Genomic DNA, 27,128 nt, shown 5'->3' on the forward strand with positions numbered 1-27,128 from the left:
CTGTTTTTCTCCCTCTGCAAGTCAATACTATAAACAGTAGGGCATCAGCATGCAAAGAACTTGCTTTGGTGCAGTGTGGATTTTCTAAGGCACTTTATAGCATTTAGACAAGGGGCACAAAGGCAGGATAAACTTCTGTGTAGACTCATTGTGTCACTAAGAGCTCATTTATACATTTGGGGTGGGGGTATGGGCCCTTCAGAATGAAGGGACCTCACCTAGCTGTTGTACAGGGCAAGAGGTGGCAAAAGAATTATTCACATGCAGCTGAATTTATGAGTTGTGGTACAGTCCTAGGAGAATGGTATGCTGTCCTTTCTCTCTAAGATTAGACTGGCCCTTGGTAAAGGACCCTTTCACCATACCCTCCAACATTTCTCCAATGAAAATAGGGACATCCCATTCCATAATGATAAGTTTACTATTTATACCCTACACATCTTACTGGGTTGCCCCAGCCAGTCTGGGCGGCTTCCAACATATATAAAAACGTAATATAACATTAAACATTTGAAAAAAACTTCCCTATACAGGATTGCCTTCAGAAGGCTTGGGGGCTGGATAACTCCATACCCTCCAACATATAGCAGAAGAAAATAGGAACATCCTACCATACCCTCCAACATTTATCTGATGAAAATAGGGATGTTCTAAGGAAAAGCAGTACATTCCAGGATCAAATCAGAAACCAGGATGGCTTCTCTAAATCAGGGACATCCCTGGAAAATAGGGACACTTGGAGGGTCTGCTTTCACTGCCCATAAGATTTGCAGCCTAAGTTTATTAATAAATTTATTGCATGTACAGTGGTGCCTCGCAAGACGAAATTAATTCGTTCCGCAAGTTTTTTCTTCTTGCGAGTTTTTCGTCTTGCGAAGCACGGTTTCCCATAGGAATGCATTGAAAATCAATTAATGCGTTCCTATGGAGACCGCCTTCAGACCAGGTCCAGGGACAGTCTGTCCCCAGACCTCTTCTGAAGGCTGGCGGGGGAAGAAGGACTTTTCTCCCCACCGCCAGCCTTCAGAACAGCCTTCTGAAGGCTGGCGGTGGGAAGAAAAGCCCTTGTCCCGCCGCCAGCCTTCAGAAGAGTTCCCGGAGGGCTGCCTAGGCTGTGGATAGCAGCCTGCTGCCCGGTGCGAGGCAGACATCTGCAGCTTGGGGTGCCCTGCAGGACTTCCCCGCAGGGCTCTCCAAGCTGCGGATAGCAGCGTGCTGCCCCACACGAGGGGCGCTCTTAAGCAGAGCGCCCTTCGCGCGGGGCAGACACCTGCAGCTTGGAGAGCCCTGCAGGACTTCCCCGCAGGGCTCTCCAAGCTGCGGATAGCAGCCTGCTGCCCCGCACGAGGGGCGCTCTTAAGCAGAGCGCCCCTCGCGCGGGGCAGACATTCGCAGCTTGGGGAGCCCTGCAGTTGTTCCCCGCAGGGCTCTCCAAGCTGCGGATAGCAGCCTGCTGCCCCGCACGAGGGGCACTCTTTAGCAGAGCGCCCCTCGCGCGGGGCAGACATCTGCAGCTTGGGGAGCCCTGCAGGACTTCCCCGCAGGGCTCTCCAAGCTGCGGATAGCAGCCTGCTGCCCCGCACGAGGGGCGCTCTTTAGCAGAGCGCCCCTCGCACGGGGCAGACATCTGCAGCTTGGGGAGCCCTGCAGGACTTCCCCGCAGGGCTCTCCAAGTGGCGGATAGCAGCCTGCTGCCCCGCACGAGGGGCGCTCTTTAGCAGAGCGCCCCTCGCGCGGGGCAGACATTCACAGCTTGGGGAGCCCTGCAGGACTTCCCCGCAGGGCTCTCCAAGCTGCAGATAGCAGCCTGCTGCCCCGCACAGAGCGCCCCTCGCGCGGGGCAGACATTCACAGCTTGGGGAGCCCTGCAGGACTTCCCCGCAGGGCTCTGCAAGCTGCGGATAGCAGCCTGCTGCCCCTCGCGTGGGGCAGACACCTGCAGCTTGGGGAGCCCTGCAGGACTTCCCCGCAGGGCTCTCCAAGCTGCGGATAGCAGCCTGCTGCCCCGCACGAGGGGCGCTCTTTAGCAGAGCGCCCCTCACGCGGGGCAGACATTCGCAGCTTGGGGAGCCCTGCAGGATAGGCGCAGCAGGCTGCTATCTGCAGCTTGGAGAGCCCTGCGGGGAAGTCCTGCAGGGCTCCCCAAACAGTGAATGTCTGCCCCGCGCGAGGGGCGCTCTGTGCGGGGCAGCAGGCTGCTATCCGCAGCTTGGAGAGCCCTGCGGGGAAGTCCTGCAGGGCTCCCCAAGCTGCGAATGTCTGCCCCGCGCGAAGGGCGCTCTGCTTAAGAGCGCCCCTCGTGCGGGGCAGCAGGCTGCTATCCGCCGCTTGGAGAGCCCTGCGGGGAACTCCTGCAGGGCTCCCCAAGCTGCGAATGTCTGCCCCACGCGAGGGGCAGCAGGCTGCTATCCGCAGCTGGCAGAGCCCTGCGGGGAAGTCCTGCAGGGCTCCCCAAGCTGTGAATGTCTGCCCCGCGCGAGGGGCGCTCTGCTAAAGAGCGCCCCTCGTGCGGGGCAGCAGGCTGCTATCCGCAGCTTGGAGAGCCCTGCGGGGAAGTCCTGCAGGGCTCCCCAAGCTGTGAATGTCTGCCCCGCGCGAAGGGCGCTCTGCTAAAGAGCGCCCCTCGTGCGGGGCAGCAGGCTGCTATCCGCAGCTTGGAGAGCCCTGCGGGGAAGTCCTGCAGGGCTCCCCAAGCTGCAGATGTCTGCCCCGCGCGAGGGGCGCTCTGCTAAAGAGCGCCCCTCGTGCGGGGCAGCAGGCTGCTATCCGCAGCTTGGAGAGCCCTGCGGGGAACAACTGCAGGGCTCCCCAAGCTGCGAATGTCTGCCCCGCGCGAGGGGCGCTCTGCTTAAGAGCGCCCCTCGTGCGGGGCAGCAGGCTGCTATCCGCAGCTTGGAGAGCCCTGCAGGGAAGTCCTGCAGGGCTCCCCAAGCTGTGAATGTCTGCCCCGCGCGAGGGGCGCTCTGCTTAAGAGCGCCCCTTGCGCGGGGCAGCATGCTGCTATCCGCAGCCTAGGCAGCCCTCCGGGAACTCTTCTGAAGGCTGGCGGGGGAGAAGGGCTTTTCTTCCCACCGCCAGCCTTCAGAACAGCCTTCTGAATGTTGGCGGTGGGGAGGAAAACCTTCCTCCCACCGCAAATCTTCAAAACAGGTCCGGGAACAGAGGAGAAGCGCTGCGCGCCTTCCCCTCTGTTCCCGGACCTGTCCTGAAGGCTTGCGGTGGGAGGAGGGCTTTCCTCCCCACCGCCAACATTCAGAATGCTGTTCTGAATGTTGGCGGTGGGGAGGAAAAACCCTCCTCCCACCGCAAGCCCCGGGAACAGAGGAGAAGCGCTGCGCGCCTTCTCCTCTGTTCCCGGACCTGTCCTGAAGGCTTGCGGTGGGAGGAGGGCTTTCCTCCCCACCGCCAACATTCAGAATGCTGTTCTGAATGTTGGCGGTGGGGAGGAAAAACCCTCCTCCCACCGCAAGCCCCGGGAACAGAGGAGAAGCGCTGCGCGCCTTCTCCTCTGTTCCCGGACCTGTCCTGAAGGCTTGCGGTGGGAGGAGGGCTTTCCTCCCCACCGCCAACATTCAGAATGCTGTTCTGAATGTTGGCGGTGGGGAGGAAAAACCCTCCTCCCACCGCAAGCCCCGGGAACAGAGGAGAAGCGCTGCGCGCCTTCTCCTCTGTTCCCGGACCTCCCACCACAAGCCTTCAGGACAGGTCTGGGAACAGAGGAGAAGGTGCGCTGCGCTTCTCCGCTGTCCCAGGAGATTTCCCTATGGGCTTTCGTCTTGCGAAGCAAGCCCATAGGGAAATTCGTCTTGCGAAGCCTCTAAAAATCGGAAAACCCTTTCGTCTTGCGGGTTTTTCGTTTAGCGAGGCATTCGTCTTGCGGGGTACCACTGTATATCTCACCTTTTTCTCCAAGGAGCTCAAGGTGATATACATGATTCTTCCACTTTTGTTTTTTAATCCCAACAACAAACCTGCAAGGTAGGTTAGGCTGAGGGGCAGTGACTGGCCCAAGATCTCCTAGCAAGTCTCATGGATGAGTGGGGATTTGAAGCCATATCTTCCAGGTCCTAGTCTGACACTCTAACGCTGGCACTTTTAATCAGTTGTTACTAGCCAGGGCTGGCATACTTGTTCACCCTTTTCAGGAATGTGTTAGGGGACCAAGAGAGCTTTGACCAGTTTCTGGCCCTCCTGCCCTTGGTGTGCTGCCTACAACAGAACTACAGTGGTCGAGATTTCTGTCACTGTACTGAGGAGGCCTTAACCTAGAGAGGAAGGTTCACAGCATCTTTTGGCCTCTCAGCTGCTCTCCCAAGGAGCCTCAGGTAGCTTCCTAAGCAATTAAGCCGATATCTACCTGTCGGATTGTGACCTTAAACATGCTTTTCTGCATCCAGGCCTTGGTCTGAAATCTCACCTAGCTGGCCAAGATTGCACTGTCCCTTTCAAGCAGGAGACTGAATTACAGGAAGAAATGATTTCACGTACTCCCTAAGGAAATTAAAGAGGTCACATTAGAGTCATTCTGTGTCTCAGAGAATAAAGGGAGCCTGTGCTATCTACAAAGCAAAAGCTTTTGTCAAATGGCTGTGTGCAGTCACAGGCGGCTTTTCCTCTGAAATGCTTCTCTTATCGCAATACAACCTTGTAGCGTACTCTGGACTTCCCTTTGTGGGGGGGAGTGTATAAATAAGTGTATCTTTTTATATTAAAAAAGCCTTTTATTTGTCCGATTCTGTTTTGTCTGAATGTACAATTTATTAGGTGCCAACTGCTTTTGTATCTTGATGATTTGAAATGCAATGTAATGAGCTGATTTCTTCCAAAATAAAAAATAAACAATTAGCCACTTCAAACACTTCATTCATGGCTATGAATGGAAAAAAGAAGAAGATAGAAAGCTGCTTTATGCCCAGTCAGGTCATTGGTGCATTTGCTTCAGTATTGTTTACACTAGGAACTGAGAACCTGTGACCTTCCAGGTGATGTTGGACTCCAACTCCCATAAGCCCCAGCCATAATGGCCAGTGACCAGGGATTATGGGAATTGGAATCCAAATATTGATTGTCCTTGAATCTTCCTGCCACACCAGTGTGGCAGGCTGCACCCTTTGAGAACCACTGCTCTAAACTATAGGGAAGGGGAACCTGTGGCCCTCCAGACAAGGGCATCAGCTCCCAGGAGCCAAGCCCTTTTGGCCCCCTTATATTTTTGGGGTAGGGGGCAGCCCCCCGTTTCCTGAAACCATGAAGCCAAAGCATAGAGCCGAGCATGGCATGCCTCCGTGGCCAGCTCCTTCTCTTACTCCTCCTGCTTTGGAGGGGAAGGTGGGTCAAAGCTGCCTCCCACCAGTGGCAATGTCAAAAGTAGGAGGAGGGGCCACCAGGCATTGTGCCATGTGGCCGCCATGTTCAGCTCCACCCTGGCTCCTCCCAATATCCTGATGTCACACATATGACATCCCCCCAATCACCCTCACAAGCTGGCACCTTTGCCTCCAGATGTTGCTGGAGTACAACTCCAGTCTTGTCTGACCATTGGCCATGCTGGCTGGGACTGATGGGCGTTGGAGTTCCGTGAAATCTGGAGGGCTACAAATTCCCCATCCCTGGCCTATTCCTTGTGTATAAAAATACAATGAGAAAGAATTTAGCAGGGTCTTTTTCACTCAGTGGCAGGTTTACTGGCAATTTGTCCGCCCCCAATAAAATGAGCAATGTCTAGCCTGGATTTCAGCAGCCACTTCACTTCAAAATTCACACTAGATCCAAGTGGGGTTTTCATTGTGTTTGGCACATGGACAACATTCATCTCCTTATTTTAGTGGCTTAAATTACATTACATTGCAAATCCCTGTGAAGTTCACAGAAGCTTTTGTGGGGCTTATGGCTATTAAATATCAAGGCTGATGCAGTCAAATGATGGGGGGAAGAGGGAACGAGGCTGAGTGGCAAAAGCACATGCCAGGGACGCCCTCCGTCTCTGCAGTTGAATTCACTTTGTCTCTGCATAGTTGCAGCCCACCACAAATGGCAGCAGTGGCTGAAACGGCATTGCTTGGAATCTGGAATAAGCCAAGGTATCGTGCTGCAATTCTGTTGTGTTTGTGCATTACATATTTATAGCCCTTCTAGGTTACTTGCAAGTCTCCACAGCCTTCTTCAAACCTATTATACACGTAAGATATCTGTAGGCAAGGATGCTATTCTTAGGTTTCCACCACACAAATGCTGGGATCTGCTTTGTATCTGTTGCCATTATCAGAAAAGGCAAGAAGAATTCTAGAAGGTCTTCCAAAAGGTCCTCCTTGGTCTGAAATTTTCAAACAGTCACATAGGAAGATAGGAAGCTACCTTATATTGATCCAGTCCATTGGTCCAGCCAGCTCAGTATTTCAACACTGACTGGCAGCATCTCTCCTGGGTTTCAGGTAGGGGTCTCTCCTCTAACACCTGAGCACCTGGAGACGCTCAGCAGTCAACCTGGGATCTTCTACATGCTATACCACTGAGCAATGACCCTTCCTTCCAAAGAAACAACACAGAAACCTGCCTTATACAGAGTCAAAACATTGGTCCCTCTCACTCTGTATTGTTCAAACACTGCCTAATTCAGTAGTGTCTATATTGAGCAACAGCAGTACTCCAGCATTGTGTCTCTCCCAATCCTATATTGAGATTCCAGGGATTGAACCTGGGACATTCTGCACGGAAAACAGATGCTCTGCCACTGAGCTATGAGCCCAGCCTGTGCCCCTGGGAGATTTCTTCACTACTTTCTCTACTTTCTTGCCCAGTCACATATACTCCTTCATCAATTGGGCGAGACTTCAGATTTGCAGTCTGAGGCCAACTCTTTATGTTTGCTTCTCACAAACTTGAGCGTGACTTTTTCCATGAACTCAATTCAGTTGGGTTGTGCACGTGTAGCCCCAGGAGACTTTGCCTCCTAGTGGCAAACGTAGAGAATGGGCTTGCATTTTCAAAAGCTTGGTTTCACCCTGTTGCAGGCACAACTCATGACTTCGCCACCCAATGGCAGATGAAGAGAACTGTCTTCCTTATCTGCATAAACCCATCTGTAGTTATTTTGGGAATAATTCCCGTTGTTTCACAGCAGCTTTTCAACGATGCCAGATGTCGCAGAATGTGGTTAAGCAATCACAGTGGCAGAGTTTGTTAATTAGTTACTCTGTGCCATTTTGTTGTTGACACTCTTGCCTTTAGGAAAAATTCAAAGGGCTAAAGGTTCATTCATTTCAAGCACATATGAGGGTGACTCACTTCCATATGATTTTTTCTGTGTTCACAGATCCAGTTTTGTAAGTTTTGAAAAACTGGATGAATTCCCCCCCCCCACACACACAACTTGCCTCCTGACTTTGGCAATCAGTGGTCTATAGACAGGAAGAGAGGCTACAGTACGTCCAGGGAATCCAAGAAAGTATTTTTCATTTGCAATGACAAGTTTTAATCATTTATCTATCTATCTCTATATTATCTCTGCTACATAGCTTCATATCTCTAGCAACACACTCTATTCCCCTCCCCTCTGACACACACCATTTCCCAAAGCAAGCCAGACAGAAATCTTCCAGATGACAATATCTGCTCATCAGGAGTTTGACCTTGCTCTATCTCTTAAGGCACAAATCACAGCTGATGGGAACCAGCCGCAAAGGCAACCCAGATGCTACATGTGGAACTAGCTAGGAGCCAGGCATAGCTGATTCTTGCGCTTCTCTCCTGCGTACATGAAATGGCAACGTTTGGCAGCTGGATGCTACAGATGCTGAGTGCAACCTCCTGTGGCCCATGGGGTTGGCTCCACAGTTGATTATAAATATCAGAGTGACAAAGGGGGGAAATGGGATGAAATTCAGTATCCAAGCACCACCAGTGAATATCAGGCATGGTCTGCAGACCAACTCTGCCTTGTTATTAAAAGGCTCTTTCTAGATGAGCTGCTTTTGTCCTGGGCTGGGCTCAAGGCCCAAGTAAGGGTGAGGAAAGTAGTATACCTTGGGCCTTGAGATCCAAAGAGACCTGGCTCAGGCTGCATGGGTCTGTCTGTGTTATCAAGAACTGGTTTTTCTTTTCTTTTTAAAATGAAAGACTATTGTTACTATGTAATTATCACCATCTTTACTTTCTGCATTTCACATGTTTCACTGTTTATTAGGGATGGGGAAATTTGCCAGTTTCACACAGTTTTTCATTTTTCCAGTCTTAGGTTTGGTTTTTCTACATTTCAACATCAGTTGAAAAAAAATCCTTATGCAAATTCCTCAGTATTTCAGGTCATTTCTCTCTCTCTCTCTCTATATATATATATCTATATATCTATATATCTATATATCTATCTATCTATATATATATATATATGCATGCAATTTTGCCTAATGTCTGCATTTTGCCAAAGCAATCTCCCCCACTTTAATGCATGGTGGATGCTATTTTACTAATATATGCATTTGTAGGCATACTTTACCCTAGTATATTACTTGGGTGGAGAAGTGCATTGCAAAATTCAATAATTCAAAGGCTAGCTGTGTTTTGGTTTGCATATTGTTTCAGGAAGTGTGAATTTTGGTATGTTCGCCTTAAAATGCAAACTGAACTGAATTCCTCCCCTTTCCTTCCTGTTTACAATATCCCTCCTCCAACCAACCATTTTTACATAAATCTGCTACTCTGGATGACACTTCATTCATAGTATGAAATGGACTGTAGTCCGTGAAAGCTTATGCCATGTGCTATTTTTTGATGTGACAGAATAACACAGCTACCCCTCTGGACGTTATGCATTCATTCCATCAATACAAGGATTCACTCTTGTGCAGCAGAACTCCCAACTCCTACCTCGCTAAATCTGCTACAGAATCACAGAATCATAGTTTTGGAAAAGGACCAGAAGGGTAATCTAGTCCAAGCCCCTGCTATGTAGGGATCTTTTTGCCCAGTGTGGGGCTCAAACCCATGATCTTGAAATTAAGAGTCTCATGCTCTATCAACTGAGCTATCCTACAGGGTTAGGGTTGTGGGTTACCCCCTAACAGATTTAGGGGGCACACAGGGAGGGGATATGGGGGGAGTTCCACTGCCGCCCTGTGTGTACTTACTTCCCTGAATTCTGTGTACCAACTAGGCCTTTTTCTTTTTAACTATTCTCTATAAATTAGCAGTTCAGGAGTTTTCTGTAGCTGAAGGTCAGGTGCATCTATATAATTGTGTCTATATCTGTTTCTGTCTTTCTGTAAACCTGAACTGAAAGCTGAAAAGTTTTGGTTTAATCATTTGCTTTCATCTTTTGAAATGCTGCCTTACAACAAGTGGCAAATACCACAGAGGTATAAAGTGATTCTCTTCAGCTCTGTTTCCTTTCATCTTCCTCCTTTTCCCCTCAACACACACTCAGGAGGAAGCCCTGCTCTTTTCAGATGTCACCTTTGGCAATAAGGGGAAAGTGATCACAGAACTTCTTGTCTCATGCTCTGCCTTTCAATGCAAAGGATGATCAGTAGTACCAGAAATCCTAGGAGGTCTCTCCTGGGGTGGGGGGTTTAAAGGAGCACTGCTTGACTTCCAGGTGTGCTGTTTGTTTTAAATTCCTGTTCTTTGCAGATCACGTAACAACTATCTTTCTCTTGCTCTTAGAACCTTCAAGATTGCAGCTCCTATTTTCTACCTGCCCCACACATGGAGGCACACGTGTCTATCAAAACAAAAAGCTAGCTGCACTTTTGTTGCATGCCCAAGTACCAGTGTTCATTCAGATACCCATTCATTCATTTATTTATTTATCTGCTTTGTCCTCTCTGCTTCTCTCCAGGAATTATCATAGCACTTATCACTGCAATATCTGCAATAAAAAACGACAGCAAAAATGGTCAATTTGGCAAATAGCTTTCATTCATAAAAAATAAAAAGACATTGTAGGTAGGTCAGATGAAAACGGATTGGGCCCTGTGCCAAGGATAATGATATCAGGGTTTAAATTTAGATCCTTACAGCAGAGGTGCTTGAAAATGTTAATTGCTAGGGCAGTTCCCGCCTATGTTCCTGCTTATAAGCATAATGCTTACTTAGCAGAGATTCCCTATGGCATATATGATATATGTGTTTCGAGTCTGATAGGGCTGCCTGTGTGGATTTGGAAAAGGTGCCATGACAGCTGGCAGATGGGTCCATGGGTGGGAGGTGGGTGAATTATGTTGAGTGAACGGTGAGTGCCTGCACAGATCCCTTGAGCAGCAAAAGAGAATCAGGAGATGATAAGCAAAAAGGAAACCATTGGCATGTTGCATGTGCAGTGCCAGGTTTGTGTATGAGCTAAACAATCTATAGCTCAGGGCCCTACTCTCTTGGGCGCCCCCAAAAAAGATACTTCTTCTTAATTGTATTTCACTATTAATATACGTCTTCTTAATTGTATTTCCGTTCAACAATTACTTTGATAAAATACATATTTTGTTATGTGCAAATGGCTTTAGATACCAATTAGGTCCATTAATAGGGACGCGGGTGGCGCTGTGGTCTAAACCACTGAGTCTCTTGGGCTTGCCGATCAGAAGGTCGGCGCTTCGAATCCCCGCCACAGGGTGAGCTCCCGTTGCTCGGTCCCAGCTCGGTCCCAGCTCACGGCGTTTCCGTGCACTGCTCTGGTTCGCCAGAAGCGGCTTAGTCATGCTGGCCACATGACCCGGAAGCTGTACACCGGCTCCCTTGGCCAATAAAGCGAGTTGAGCACCGCAACCCCAGAGTCGATCATGACTGGACCTAATGGTCAGGGGTCCCTTTACCTTTACCTAGGTTCATAAATTATAGGATATATTCAGGATATATATATAAATTATAGGATATATTCAGCACAAAAAGCAACAATTTGTTGTTGACAAAGGACAGCTGGACATATAAAGGGCCCCATTACCTTCAGTAGCTTAGGGCCTCATCAAGCCTAAATCCGGCCCTGTGCATGTGTGTACACAAAGCACCTCTAGGGGGAGCAGATTTATACCTGATAATGACCTGATTCCTCCCTGCTACATTGTACATAATCAGTCATGCAAGGAGGTAATTCTAGATCCTAAATTTAATGGTTTCATGCTCACCCCCCTTAATATTTATCTTTCCCCATCCCTCATCATTCCATGCTTTACAGCTGCTTCTACACTCCTGACATGTTAGAGCAAACAAACAGACAAACAGCTTGCCAGCCCTGATGGGGAAAGGATGAAATGCTCTGAGCATGCATTTTAATCATGCACCAACATGCCTGCAGAAATAAAAGTGAGTTTGCTTTTGCTGACCTGATGCTGAACAGCTTTAGTTGGATGCAGCAGTTTTTTTCACTATCGGTCTATGGTGTGGCAGAGTCATGTGGCTGCCTCCATACTGTAGTGTTTCTGCAGCTTACCTGGACAAGGCTGGGGTGGAGCAGCAGCAGGGTCTGGGCTGTGCAGGTGGACTAGCAGAGACAATCAAGTAATCTCACTGGTGTAATTGCAAAGCCCACACACCAACCCACCTCACTGCCCCATCCCCACCTAGGTAAGCTGCAGTGATGGCAGTGTCAGCTGCCCCACCATATGGGCCATTTCTTACATCTGCTGTCTTGCCAATCCAACCAATATTACATAGATGTTTGTGGAAAAAGCAAGACTTTTTGTTGCATACATTTGCCCAAACAGGATGTTAGACTAGATCATTGATGGGGAACTCTTAATGCTGTTGGATTCCCACCAATCCCAGCCAGCATAACCAACTAGGGATGATGGGAGTTGTAGTCCAGTAATGACTGAAGGGCTATATCCCAGGCCTAGATAGACGGATTGATCTTATCTAGCAAGGCTCCACTTACATTGTTTGGTTCTTAACCATCTATAATGTCCAGCATGAATCTATATTTAAGAGAAGGAAGCTCTTACAGCAGGATTTAGCAAAGAAAGGAACAAGGAGTTGCAGGCTAGGCTACAAACAGTGAAGTTTGTGCTGCAATGCTATGTTTATGTAAGGCTACTGAGCAGCGACTTGTGAACAGCATTGCATCCATGGTGTTTGCACCCACCCTCTGATGAATCATAATCTCTGGGCACCCAGCTTTTTTACTTTTAAAAAATTAAGTTTCTGGCATTTGTAAAATCCAAGCTATCTGGTAAAATGTGCCATTCTGCTTATTTGCATGTGTGACAAACTAGCCTGCCTCCCCTTTCGTGTTTTATATTTCCCCAGCCCTGGAAAAAATTCTGCAAGCACCCTTGAGTATATCCATCATTATAATACCAATATTACAGAGTGAGGAAGGTGTTGAAAGATGGCAGTTTGTCAAATGCCACTTGGTGAGTTCATGGTTCAAGTAGGATTAGAATTTTGGCTTCCCAACACTTATTCTTAGCCATGATGCTATAGCAGGTTTTGGGGTTTGTTTGTTTGTTTGTTTTTACCTCAAGCAATCCTGTGGAAGTACACATGTAGAAAACGTTCTTCAAAATTGGTCATGCACATGACCATTGACAAGTCCCACAGGTCACAAAATAGAAAGCTCTGAAAGGAAAGAAAGTGGCTGGCTTCAACTAGGGATCAGAACCTGTGGAGTTTTCTGATTCCAAATCCTCTACTTTAGCAGCAAGAAATGTCTCCCACTTTGGACTGAAAAGGCATAATAATTCTGCATCTCCAAAACGGCTTCCATTTGAAGAAGGAAGCACTAAAATAACAAAGGAGAGGCTGGTTGTTGTTATTTCAAGGCTATTTTAAACTGTCTTGTGAGGGCAAATAAAGCCTGATTTGATGCGAACAGAATTGCATCATTATCTGGGTAAACAAGATACAACACATTTTCTAATTTGTTCTGTAATCTAAACTATAAAAACAGATTTAAGGCAATTAGAAAGTCAGGTATACAAAATCAACCTTAAAAGCAAGTTCCACAGTTTTTCTTTCTTTCTTGGGCAATACTGGTACATACCTTTAAATAATTTCTCTCTCTCTCTCTCTTTTGGAACTGCAACACCTACCTGCTCTTTGCATACTTAACAGGATGCAAAGTGCAGATTATGAGCCACCCAGTTAATTGTGCACCTCCTCCATTTATTACCATACGGTTAATAAGATTTGCAGGAAGCATTAAAGAGCAGTCAAGTCCTATCACTGAACATGCAATTTAAAGTCCCCAGCAGGGACACGCAAACCCAGTGAAGAGGAAACATCATCACTTCAGAAGCACGAAGGAAGGTGGGGAGGGGGAGAGAAAATACAAAAAAAGATGTCATAAGTTACATAAGTGGTGGCCGGTGTGTCTGTGCCATCAGCAATGCTGGAGTTTTGGCTCTCTCTCTGAGAAAGGAAGGCAGTCAGTAGCACACAATAAGATTTCTTATTCCTACTTACAGCAAGCTTCACTAGATATCAGCTGCAAGGGAGCCCTCATTCCTCTAGTCTGGACTTTGGTCTCCAGCCAGATGAATTCACTTCAAAATTCTAAAATAATAAAATAAAATAAAATAAAATAAAATAGGTGCACCCAGACCTATCTTATTTGGGAACTATTCTTGGCAACAAACCAACATATGTAAGAATGGATGGAAGAGGATCTATGCAGAGATTGATACATGATGAAACAAAAAAAGCCCAGAATACCTCAAAGCTGTGCACATGGCATTTGATGAACACATGTGCTAAATATTACAAATGTGCCAGAGACCTAGCCTACTACTTACATTGGCTGCCCATATGTTACTGGGCCAGGCTCAATGTACTTGTATTCATTTAAAAGGCCCTTAACAACTTTGGTCCAGAATACGTTATGGACAGCCTGATTCTGTATATCCCTGCCCAGTCCTTGAGATCTTTGGTGGAAATCTATGTTAGTGGTCTCCCATGGCTCAGATGCTCAGCCATGAGCCATGAGCCATGAATTAAGTATTATGGAAACAGCAATACTGTGAAACCCCATCACAGCTGAGATCAGATGGGCCTCCTCCCAGTTGAGCTTCAGGTGCATTTTAAGCATGGAGAAAGTGGTTAGAGAAATTTTTTTCTCCCTCAACAGTAGAAGTCATGGACATCCAAGGGAGCTTTTAGAAGATTCAGGGCAGCTTACTTCTTCGTGCAAGGCATAGTTAAACTCTGGAACTCGCTCCTACAGCAGGCAGTGATGGCTACCAATTTGGATGGCTACCAAAGAGGATTAGACAAATTCATGGAGAATAAGGCTATCAGCAGTTGCTAGTCATGATGACTGTCTTCTATATCCACTGTCAATATGCCTCTGAACACCAATTGCTAGACAACATTGATATAGTCAGTGTGCAAGAGAACGTCTTGAACATGTGTTCGTACTCTCCTTGTTGATACGCTAGTTTTCTAGCCATCTTTATGCAGGGGGGGAATTCAGTGTAGTTTTCAGTACTGAACAAGTTGTCCGTCATTTTCTTAGGATGATTTTCCAGCTGTCAGTCAGTGCTATAGAGATGTAGGGATCAGCATCTCTCTTCCACTTGCCAAGCTCTCCCCCCTGACCTTACAGCTAATTGATACAAATGTGTCAACATATCAGTACTGACTTCTCAGGAACTGGATTTTGGATTATTTCTCCAGGCCACAAATTTCCTCTTCGTGAACTGTTCTAATTTTCCAACTATGGGATTAAATAAATAGGAGCGAACAAAGTTCAGGAGAAAGCTAGAAAAGCAACCTCACTATAACAACATTGTACAAAAAAAGTGCCTGAACATCATAGGTATTCAGAAACTCTCAGCTCAGTGATCAAACAGAAGTTGGCAGGTCCAACCCATGGTGCCTCCAGGTAGGGCTAAGGAAAACTAATTTGGAAATGTGATGACTAAACTAGAGTGTGGAAAAATGAGAAACTGAGAGAAGCTTAAATTGACAGATTCACTCATCCCTAGTCCAGGTAAAGGTAAAGAACCCCTGGACAGTTCAGTCAAAGGTGACTATGGAGTGTGACGCTCATCTCGCTTTCAGGCCGAGGGAACCAGCGTTTGTCCACAGACAGCTTTCCGGCTCATGTGGCCAGCATGACTAAACAGCTTCTGGCACAATGGGCCACCGCGGTGGAAACCATAGCACACGGAAACACTGTTTACCTTCTTGCCACAGTGGTACCTATTTATCTGCTTGCACTGGCATGCTTTCAAGCTGTTAGGTTGACAGGAGCTGAGACAGAGCAACAGGAGCTCACCCTGTCGCATGGATTTGAACCACTGACCTTCCAATCAGCAAGCCCAAGAGGCTCAGTGGTTTAGACCATAGCCCCACCCACTCCCCAGTAGTCCAGGTTACACATGTTCATTTTATTATCACGTGGGTTGATGTGGCCATGATGGGCTGCACCAGGTCTGGCACTGGTCACTGCAGCATCTTTTAGGGAAGCTTTTAATGTTTAATAGGTTATTGTATTTTAGTGTTCTGTTGGAAGCCGTCCCAGAGTAGCTGGGGAAACCCATCCAGATGGGTGGGGTATAAATTATTTATTTATTTATTTGAATATTTTATAGTCAGGGGCAGTTACAGATGCTTTTTTTACTACACACACACACACACACACACACACACACACACACACACACACAAAATCTTATTCTACAGACAATGGTGCTTATTCCCATCTGCCCTGAGAATACCTTCCTTGGCACACACCACCCCTCATCTCACTCAAACAAGTTTTGAAAATTACAGATAACAAACTAGGTTGCGGTGTTTTGTGTTGGCTGGGGACACTGCAACAGTTTCCCTGGCTTGCAAAAGTGTCCAGGGCCCCAAAGTGGCTGGTGATCTCTGCAAGGGCATCCCCACCCTGTTGCAATTTTCTCAGATTTTTCAATTTATTTTTCATGGAAAAACCCCTTTCACTGGGTTGCCTATTTGGATCCAAAATGGAATGTAAATTCCATAATGATACTTAAACCTTAATGAGATTGCAGAAGAGTGTCCACATTCTATGATTTCCCCCTTCTGATGAGCTTGCACAAGACACTCTCGTGTAGCTGCTGACCACTTCTCTCTTCCCACACCCCAATGAATGGTAAATTTGATAGGATCAGACATAAGGCATCATAACAGTACCATGTTTCATATGGTACTGAAGTAGACAATGGCTCATCTAGCCCAGTATTGTCAACACAGACAGCACCAGGTTTGGGGCAGCTGTCCAGAGTTTCAGGCAGATGTCTCTGCCAACCCGATCTGAATATGCTGGGGATTGAACCTAGAACATACTGCATGCAAAGCAGATACTCAACCACAGAGATATGGTCTTCCCTGTGTTCAGAATAACTGTCCACACCTTTGAAAGCACAATATTCATGGTGGCTATCGTACCTATTGGATGACTGTGTCATCCCTACCAAGATTGCAGAAGGAAACAAAATTCCATTGGGAAGTGAAATAAGACATGACTCTCTTCTCAACATCCTTCAGTTTCCATTCTCCTAAAACACAAGCTATCTGGATGTGGTGTCACAATATGCATATTGTGTAGAATATGCTGAAAATCATTATTTCTAGCTTTGATTTTCTTCCCTCTATGATCCACTTCCCTCCCTATACTTTGTAGGGTGACAGCAGGGGTTGCCATAGCAACATAACACAAAGCCATCTTCTTTTGTGGTAAGAAACTGTTGAACAGCTAAGAGAATTAAGGGGGGGTGCAGGTAGAGGGTACCTGGGAATTCAGCTAAAAATAGAAAAACTTAATAATGGAACCATTAAGGGGAAGCCATTTGGGGGCTTCATAGCCTCAAGCCTTTCTCCTGAAGCCTTTTTCATATTACTAAATGTAATTGAGTAGCTTTTGATTCTGAGGAGGAAAGAGGAAAAGTTGCTTTATTTCCAGCTGTGGAAAGAGCGACAGGCACAATGCATGTCCACATTTCATTTAGGGTGCTAATTACCTGCCCAATTTCAAATTCATAAAATAAAAGCCACTCTCTTTCAGAACTTAGAAAACACCCACAACCCCTTTCTTTAAAATGGACACTGAGCACACCTTGTTCATTTCTGAGCGAGAAATCAGCATACTCTGTACTTTGATGCCTTGTCTGATTTTACAACTTGAGACAAATTCCTCCTGTTATCATCTTCCCTTTGATGTCCAATGTGGCCGCATTAATTATTATCAATGCTTTCAGCATTGGCCATGTGCATAATTCTGCCAAAGGAGTATTTATGGGCCATTCAATTGGTCCAATAACTGGGAGATGAGTTTTGAATGCTGAATGTCTGACTTGGTCCTCATGTGAGAAGAAGAAGCCAGTGCTTTCTTAAAACCAGTTCACTATATATCTATTACGTGTGCATGTACCCATGCAGCAAGCATTTCAGTTCTAGCTCTGGAGCACATGTGCTTGCTATGAGGCAGCAATACAGTGTTATGGGTAGATACAAGTACCTATAGCAGCCTTCTATAGTAAATGTCAGCTTATATCATATGAGGGTGAGAAAAGGATACAGCATTTAATATTAACATCCCAGTGATTTTATCGTTCTGGAAAGTCACATCAGAAGCTGGTAGTGCACCTAGACTTTGTAATCTGTCATAAATTATCTTGTCTCATACAGTTCTGGAACAGGAGATTTGGATTGGGCCATTAGTAGAATCAGCTGCTGGCGCAAGAAAGGACATTCAATGCCCAACAGACACAGAACAATTTCTGGTGTTAAAAGATGTAGGGGTGATGTTTGTTTTACAATATTCCTCCTAACACCTAAAGTAGAACTTTTTGCTACCCAGAGTAAGATGCAAAAAGTTCCACTTTATGAAGAAGGATGGAAACTGGAAGGATGAGGTATTTACATTTCTATTTCTACTGCATTATCCAACATCTATGTAAGCCTGTATGATCCAGGTAAAAAATGTGTTCCAGAAGAAGAAAACAGATGCAACAAGTATAACCCCATGGTGAACAAACTATTCTATATACAGTGGTACCTCGGGTTAAGTACATAATTTGTTCTGGAGGTCCGTTCTTAACCTTAAACTGTTCTTAACCTGAAGCACCACTTTAGCTAATGGAGCCTCCAGCTGCCGCCGCGCCACCGGAGCACGATTTCTGTTCTCATCCTGAAGCAAAGTTCTTTACCTGAGGTACTATTTCTGGGTTAGCGGAGTCTGTAACCTGAAGCATATGTAACCTGAAGCATATGTAACCGAGGTACCACTGTATCAGGAATGGAGAAACTGTAGCCCATTAGATTTTGTTGGATTGGTTTATTATTTCTTTATTTTGCATATATATATATATAGAGAGAGAGAGAGAGAGAGAGAGCGCGCTAAATTACAAAACAAATCAAAGCAGTGTACTGTACATTGTTAAAAAGATAAAAACAATACAGTTAAGGTATAAAATGACTTAAAAGCAAAAAAAGGATTTTTTAAAAAAAATATGTATCAATAAACAATTATGAGGGATGTACTCTTAATTGCCTAGGCACAGAAGGTGACTGCTGATTACCACTCCCATTTTCTTGGCCTGCTTTTTGATCCTTCTATTTGTATTTGCAAACCACTTTGTAACAGTGTAACTCCTGCATAAGTCTTCCCTTATTGTTTATGTTGTTCTTAAAACCTTGATTTAGGAACCGTTTGGGAAGATCTGTTTGGAGAGAACTGCCCTGTGATCTTTTAATAATAAAAATAACCTTTCCTTTTCCTTTTTGAAAAATCACTTTCAATCAGTCATTTATTCTGAAGCACGACAAGCTCAGATGAACACTTACTGATTCATCTCATTTTAAAAAAATGTTTAAATAAACTTTGCTGAAGCTCCAGCATAATGTCAACTGCTTCTCAAGTGAATTATTCATCCTGCCCCATTCTTTCAGAAATGCCAAAAGGATTCTGAGGCTGCTTCATATTGAAATGGTTCCCTCTGCCAAAACATATACAAGCCAAAGACAATCTCCAGTTTTACAAGCAGCCCACGTTAGGCTATATTGAGGGTTTACTGAGGGGCATGGAAAACACGAATACATGAAGCGTCTTTCCTGGCAAAAATGGGGTTTACATTGCAGGCAGACTACATCTAGGAAGGCCTTTTCCAAGCAAGTGATCAAGATGAGTTACAATCCAGTCCTATCCTTCAGCAATCCATCCCTGGCAATCCATCCCTAACACTTTCCCTCCCAGTTCCCATGAAATATACCTATATCATACAGTTGCCTAAACTGTTCTCCTTGGCCCTCCTCTCTAAATGGGCAGAGAAAACACATGAGGTAGACAGCAGGTATGAGCACACTGGCCTCACCTCATCATCTCCTCCCCGCCCCCGCAAGCCAAGGGCATCTGTCTGATGCAGTACAGCTGCTGTACCCATGCTTTATAGATCCCCAATTTTCCAAGTTTCTAAATTGCACAGGATACCACCACAACTACAAGAGGCTTCCCACTTCACCTAAGAACAGCCTGCTGCATCAGGCCAATGGACCAGCATTCTGTTCTCCCAGTGGCCATCCAAATGCCAATGGGAAACCTGAAAGCATGCGTTGGAGAGCAACAGCCTGATGTTCTTGCTTCTACTTACCTCTGAGTAGAAGTTGCTGGTAATTACAAGTGGGCAGAGCACTGTTGCACTTGGATCCCTGCTTTCAAGATTCCCATTGGCATCTGGATGGTTGCTATTTCAATGCTGGCTACCATTTTGAATCAAGATGGTGGGCCAGAATGTGACTCTCCATGAACAAACGTGCATTCTCTGCTAGTCCTGAATAGTTAAAGCAAAACATGGGTCCATTCTGGGTCAGCTACCTCTTTTCTGTCACAGAACACATTTGTGTGTCTAAAAATAGTCAGGGCACACTCCTAGGAACCGTGATTATCTGAGGATTATATGTTTCCTTTTCCAGACACATGAACATTATGGAAAAGATGCACTCAGCCTGCAGTGGAAAAATGGAAATCTGTTCCAACATACAGAACAGTCCTAAAAGTATAGAGACACAAGAGAAATCAATCTTAAAATGTACCTCTACCTGCAAAAAAACAAAAGAATAAAAGCACTCTATAATCCGATGCCAAGGCATATCTGTGAATCAGTGACAAGTAAAGATAAAACTCTTCTTGAAGATGTCTGTCAGGCAACTGTATCAGGAATGACATTGATTTTTCCCCATGCTGCTGCTATCTAAGGGAGGGCCTTTGTCAGTTCTATATTTAGCCATTAGATTATGTGCATTACTAATATTCAGGTAGTGCTTCATCAATTTCCATCACCACAGGTAGGAGGCTGAAAAACCTGGGATGAATGTTGCTTTGTATAAAGCTGCTGTTTGTCAAAGGGGGTAAAAAGCCTTAATACCAGGGGGAATGAAAGAAAACCAGGGAATTTGGTATAATGTCTAGAGGTACTTCACACAGCTGGGTAAAATGACAGTGTTCAGCAGAGGGTGTAAATGGTACACTTACTTGCTGGGGTCAATGTGGTGAATTCCATCAAGGTAATAAGCAGGATCAGACAATTGAACACAGTTTGTGTCTTGTTCGGACAGGGTGCAAACTGCATCCAGTCATCACTGTGCACGCCACTGACTTCCCTTTGCTTGGCAGAGGGGCCGAATGGATGTTAATTACGCAGATGGGCTGCTAGCCTGAATGCTGGGTATTCTAAGTCTTCAGTCTTAACTGTGTTTCAGACCCCCTCAGCACCATTTCATGGCTTGTGACCTACAGTGCTCAGTTTTCAGTTGAGGTGGGGAGCAGGGAGGAGGAATGGTAATATAGAGAACTTAAAATAGGTTGAGAAAATGTCATTTTAATTGACTAGAGGACTTTCTGGTGGACTATAGATCTTAAGTCCATTGCTTAATTTCTAAAACTCACAGTATGTATTTCATTATTACTTAAATAAATTGATAGACCACTTCACAGCATAAAGCAACCTAAGAGGTGTATGCCTGACTAAATCACTTATTCTCCACCCTGGAAGTATTGGCTCTGATTATGTTTATGCAAGAGTGAGATGAACTCTGCCGATGTTCAGAAATACGGTACTCTGTCCCAGATTACAGCAGTGATGGGGAAGCTTTCTAATGTAGCAAGCTGGATCTTTATGTTCCCCCACCCCGTGAGCCAACTTTGTCAGAGGGGGTGGAGTGGGGAGACAGTGATCAAGCAGGATTGAATTCCCATGCATCAGCTGGTGTGCAGGGAATTCAGTCCTGCTTTCTGCAGGGTTTAGGTGTGCAAGAGGGTTCCCCACAGGGTTAGAATCTGAAGTTGAATTACAGCAGTAAAAAAAAAAAATCATTTCATTTTTATATTTTATTGTACTGAGGTGCATTTCCCTGTATTGAGTTGCATTTCATATTTTCTGTAAGCCACCCACAGAACTTTGTGTTATATATTAATTAATGTATGCACTGTGCACCATACATTAAGATCTTGTTCATGGGAAAGCAAACTAAGGCCTGGGGGCTGGATCTGGCCCAATTGCCTTCTAAATCCAGCCCATGGATGGTCCGGGAATCAGTGTGTTTTTACATGAGTAGAATGTGTACTTTTATTTAAAATGCATCTCTGGGTTATTTGTGGGGCCTGCCTGGTGTATTTATTTTTTTCAAAATATAGTCTGGCCCCCCACAAGGTCTGAGGGACAGTGGACCGGCCCCCTGCTGAAAAAGTTTGCTGACCCCTGTTCTTGTTCATGAAGTGTGTGTGGCCGGAGGTTGAAGTAGTACTCTCAGACCACACACACAGGTTCAGGTGTGAATGCCCCAAAATCAGTTTCTGCATGGGAAAGTCTTCACTGCACTAAAGGAGAAAAGTGTGAATCTGCTAGGAAATAGCTCTCATTTGGAATGTGTTGACAAATATGCAACTGGTTCACTTACTCTCGTGCTATACTGATCTCATCTCATCTGTTAGCGTCTCACTTGAACAATCACTTTTGTTTTCATCTATAGACATAGTCAACCCGAGCTAGAACTGCCCAAATCACTTAATTCTAAAAGTACCAATAACTGAATGTGACAGCCATTTCCACAGCCTGCCAACACATGTTTGCACATAGGTGACTTTGTGGACAACAGTGGCAGGCTCAGTAGAAGGAGGGGGGATTACCCTGACATTTCTCCATCCTACCTAGAATCATTTAGATTTCCAAAAAAATATTGTGTGAGCTCCATGGTACATGCAGGATCAAAAGGACTGAATATATGGAGTGAAGCGTATGTACATTTCTGCATGAGTGTGCAGTTCAAATATATTATTCCCATGGTGCTAGGTGCAGAAAAGGGCAACCAAAATGATCTACAGAGACAAGGTTTGGGACTACAGAGACAATGATGACTTAGAAAGGGGACATGAAAGAAGCATAAAATATATGCGTGATTCAAGGAAAGTGAGCAGGGAGACCTTTGTCTCCTTCATCACTCCTTCCTGTTGAAGGTTGTGGCCCAGGAAGAGAGAAGAAAATACTGGAAGTAAACCACTGGCTGTGTAGGTGGTGTCAGCAGGAAAGGTTTGGCTTCTTGGACTGTAGTATCTGCTTCGTGAGGAAGAACTTTTGGGACATGAGGGAGGAAAATGCTATTGTACTCATGTCCTGTTTGTTGGCTTCCCAGAGGCATCTGGATTATCACTGTGAGAATAGAATTGCAAACTAGATGGGCCTTTGGCCAGATCCAGTAGCCTTCTTGGTTCTTATGAGGTCCAGATCCAGCCCTCACCATGCAAAAAGGATGTTACTGCAGGGCAAAATATCTGAACTGTGCTGTTGCGTCAAGGGATAGTTTACAAAACAATGGATTGGTTTAATTAACTTCTACTCAGAGCAGGCAACTGGAACTAACGATCATGATTAAGTTTGGTTTTCAAATTTTGATGGGTCTACTCTTAGTAAAAGGGAGTTGAATACCATCCAGTGTGGAGATTCCACAGTAAACTGTTTTGTCTTTGGCAAAGCACAGCTGCTTGCCTGCAAATTTCCAAGGCATTCGCAGGAGGAATAAAGTGTTTTTCAGAACACTCAGATAAATGGTCTCCATTCCAAAAAGATCACCTTATGCTGATTTCTCCACCGCAGTGACCATCTCAGTTGTTCACCTGAATCCACCCCAACATATCACTTGATTTTACGGAAAACATTCAGCTGACAAGTCAAAGTGGCTGCTTGACTTAATCTAAATATAGTGCCCAATCGCAAAGGACCTTAGCCACCCTCTCTTCTCTTTTCTGTTCATGATTTAAAAGAATTGTCTGACATTACTGCACAGCAGGCCCCTCAACTTTTGTATCAAATGGCACATTACCATGCAACTGAGTGCTCCGTAATGTCTGTGACTGCATCATTGCCCAGGCTGAGACTTGAGGACTGAAATCTTCATTTTTATTTCATGAATATTTTAAACACCCTTCTGAAGGAAATTCCTGTGCTGCGTTTATGTGACAAACACAGTTTGAAACTCGAAAGGCATCCAATCCCTGTTGTTAAACATTTCAAGGATTAGTGGGAATGCTGAACCCTATCACTTGTCGCACACCGTATCAAATTTCAATCTGCAAGACTCAATTGACAACATCCTTCCAGAGCAGCTTTCTGTGCAGTCTGTGGCATTGGTGTAGTGGAGGCCTGTGGTCACAAAACAACATATAACTCCTATTGGCAACTAATCACGGTGCCATCATTTGAGTTTAGCAAGGCCTGAGCAGTTTCACTCCAGTGTAAACTAAGGTGTGGACAAAGGGCTCTTTAACCTTCTAGCTCAGTTGGTAGAGCATGAGATTCTTAATCTCAGGGTTGTGGGTTTGATCCCCATGTTCGGCAAAAGATTCATGCAATGCAGGGGATGATCCTTGGGGTCCCTTCCAACTCTACAATTCTATGATTCCCAGCAAAAACAGCAACAGAGCCTTTTTCAGTGCTGGCCTCTTATTATTTTGAGGCTCAGGGCTCACAGTAATGGTGCACAGTTAGTAGGGTAGTTTACTGATGCCAAAAAAGCTAAAATGAATCACCTAGTAAGTTATTAATTTGCATACAGTTTGCTTAGGAGTAATATGTAAAATTGTAATATTACAATATCTAAATTTACATACCCATGTAAAATTAGAAATAACTACTATAATTTAAATAGAAATATAATCCTTCTCACCATTATACACCTCATCATAGTCAGGAAGACTATGACAAACTGTTGATGGGTACCTTCAAGGCACCTCCTGTTCTCCCTTCTAATGGTTCTTTAATCTAATTCTGTGTCAACTGGATGCATGTAAAATGGTCGCCGCCTGTATTATTGTAAGGAAGGGAGGGGAGGGGAGGGGAAGGAGAAGAGGGGTTATTATTAAACAATGATAAACTTTTATGCAATGAGAATATACTATTGTCTCCCGAAACACCATGGCAATAATAGATGCTTTCAAGCTCTCTCCTAGAGCTTGTTTTATTTTTACTTTTTGTTCACACTTTTATTTTGGTACATAAAACAAACACAAAGAAAAATAAAGACAAAAGTCTCAAAATAAACCACAATTCCCTCCTTCATCCACAACCCACTCTCAAATTTCTTTAAAATCCCTTGGGCACTCATCCTTTCCCTTTCCAAGACAAAAACAGAGTTTCAGGGAAATTTTGGGTAATAATCACTGCAATGGGCATCACTGCAGAGTGTGCAGCACTGGATTCTCTCTTAGGGAAGGATCTCTCAGATGGCGGATTCAGGGGGAGGAAATGTTGCATATTCTGAAGAGGTTAAGCACTTTTCAGCTAGATTGGCTTCCTGTCATTCTTCCTGTTCTTGTTGCTGGGTAGAGCTTTTCTCTTGGCCTGGTTATTTTGCAGGTCTGACTATTTGCCGTCTTCTCATTGAACCCCAAACCAACAAAAAATATCCTTGCTTACTGCTTGGTTGTCTGCAGAATATGTCATGTCCCACCCAGATAATATGCCTTGTGCTCTTGATTATACACTGAATGAAAAACAAGGCTGCCTCTTTTGTCTCTCTGTGGGTTGAGCCTGCCCCATTAGAAGCTAACATTACATCCACTTCCCAGTTGGAAGGAAGCACTGACATTTTGTCTGAATCGTCAAATTGCTGCTATAGCCTGACCATTTGAAAGCAACCACCAAGAGCTTGCTTTTCCTTTCCTCTGAAAGCCAAATAAAACATAGCATACTATTGTAGGATTTAGCAGACCTTGAACCTGGTCATTCATTCATTCATTCAATAAATATACTGCCCTATACCTGGAGGTCTCAGGCTGGTTCACATCTAGCTCTGGGAATAAGATCTGGCTTTTGGAGGCCATTAATAAATATTAGTGAATCAAGGAAATTAATTTCTTTCAACTATATTTTTATAATAACCAAACTGACCTCCCACATTAAAAGATAGCTACCATTTCTGAAACAATTTATCCTTATGTCATTTATTCTTCAAATCTGTGCCACCCCAATCACTGAGCGGTGCAAGATTCCAGGGGTTCCAGGTGCAGCTACCCAGGGTTCGTATTTCCTTTGGCAAATGAGGCACAATAGAATCTTTACAATATATGGTTTGTTTACACATATATACAACCTGAACCTATGATGGAGGGGTTCCCAGCATTACACTCCAAGAGGGTCTTGCTTCCTCCATAGCACAGCCTTGGATTCAAACAGAAATCAGCCAAAGCTCCCTGACCCTCTGCTCCAGCTTGCTGTCTTTTCCTGCCCTAGGACAAATCTTCGCCACTGCAATCCTAAATTCAATCCTAAATTCTGACATTTACCTTTGGACATTTCCATTCACTCAAAAAGGATGAAAATAAAATTATTATTATATTATTATTATTAATTGTTGTTGTTGTTACTATTTTTACGACGACAACAACAACATTATTGGGAGGAGGTAGGAATATATTTTAAATGCCATTTTAAATGCAACATGGTGTGCCTGGTCCAAATCGCTGGTGTCTTTCGCCTATAATTAATATACCACTTAATATTGTAGTCTTGAAGTGGTCTACAATAAGGTTCAAAAGGTACAATTTTAAAAACCAGTTAAAGCTAAAATCAGAAAACTTACGGTACTTAAAATAACCTAATGAAGTAAAAAGAAGTTTGCATGTGCATCTGCTTCGTCCATCGAAAAGAATGGACAAACCATTGTGGGTGGGATTTGTGTCTTGTGTGCACCACACATCTCACCACACAGGTAATAAATCACTGGAGTAGGTTGAGGCAGGCATTCTCAACCACAAGCTCAGGCTTCTGATCAGTACCTAACAGTCACCGCCAAGCTCAACCAAAAAGTACATTTTTCTTTCCATTGTTCACCTCGTTAAGCAGAACTCCCAATATACTTGCTATTTCTGGAGCACCTCTGGGCTTCATTTTCGGCTTACCCAACGCAGGAAAAGCCTAATAAAAGCATATAATGAATCTTCGCAGAAGGAGAGCTCCTGCGCCAGGCTCATCCAGAACACCTTTCACCTTGTATCCCCACAGAAAATACCCTTTCCAACCTTTCATGTCTGCGATCTGTTCACACAGCATTTTATATTGTGGTCTAATCCCAAGTGGCTTGGACTTAAACCTGAACTACATCTGGTTTATATCTAGAATCAGTTTTCTAGAGATAGTGATTTCCTTAAAAAGCCCTGCTCCTCCACAAAAGCCAGAAAGCATTATTTAAGGCAGGATAAAAATGGCAAAGCTATATAACTCTATAGACAGAGACACATAAAACGAGGATACTATTAATATGGCTTATCAAAACATTATTTTATTTGGCGTGGGTGAGGAATAAACAAACATCCTTCATTACTCTTTCTTTTCTTTTTAGTTAATAGCATTGATGAATATGGAAATAATTAGCAGAGATGATTCCCCTGTAGGCCCCCAATTCTAGGCATCAGTTAATTTGGCAAAGTTTTTATAACATGCTGCTCTTTGGATTGTTTTATTGACTTTAAATGTAGCCTTCTTAAAAAAAATATTAATTACACAATAGCTGTTTCCCTTCAAAGAAGCATTGGCTCTAGTGACCTAACAACCCTTTCAGCTCAGTAAAGGTGTTGGGTGAAATATTGACCATCAAAAAAATCAATCAACACATTTTCTGTGTGGCTTAAGAGCAGTTGCATATTGTAAGGACAAAGGCCCCAATCCTCCAGTGTTTCACTCTTGCAT

General features: G+C 44.7%; 1 protein-coding gene and 1 long non-coding RNA gene across 10 annotated transcripts in view; one reads left to right on the forward strand and one right to left on the reverse strand.

The window, feature by feature from the left end:
• KCND3 (potassium voltage-gated channel subfamily D member 3) overlaps positions 1–27,128 on the forward strand; it is a 280,666-nt gene that overhangs the window by 77,103 nt on the left and 176,435 nt on the right. The window lies entirely within an intron of this gene.
• LOC308587800 lies at positions 8,369–24,330 on the reverse strand. The gene is made up of 4 exons (XR_014008528.1): positions 24,109–24,330; positions 19,542–19,721; positions 12,444–12,543; positions 8,369–9,862 (listed from the first exon to the last, which is right to left on the reverse strand). It is a non-coding gene; the product is annotated as an uncharacterized lncRNA (long non-coding RNA).

The sequence above is a fragment of the Podarcis bocagei genome (assembly GCF_964188305.1).
Source record: "Podarcis bocagei genome assembly, chromosome: 5".
Taxonomy (NCBI): Eukaryota; Metazoa; Chordata; class Lepidosauria; order Squamata; family Lacertidae; genus Podarcis; species Podarcis bocagei.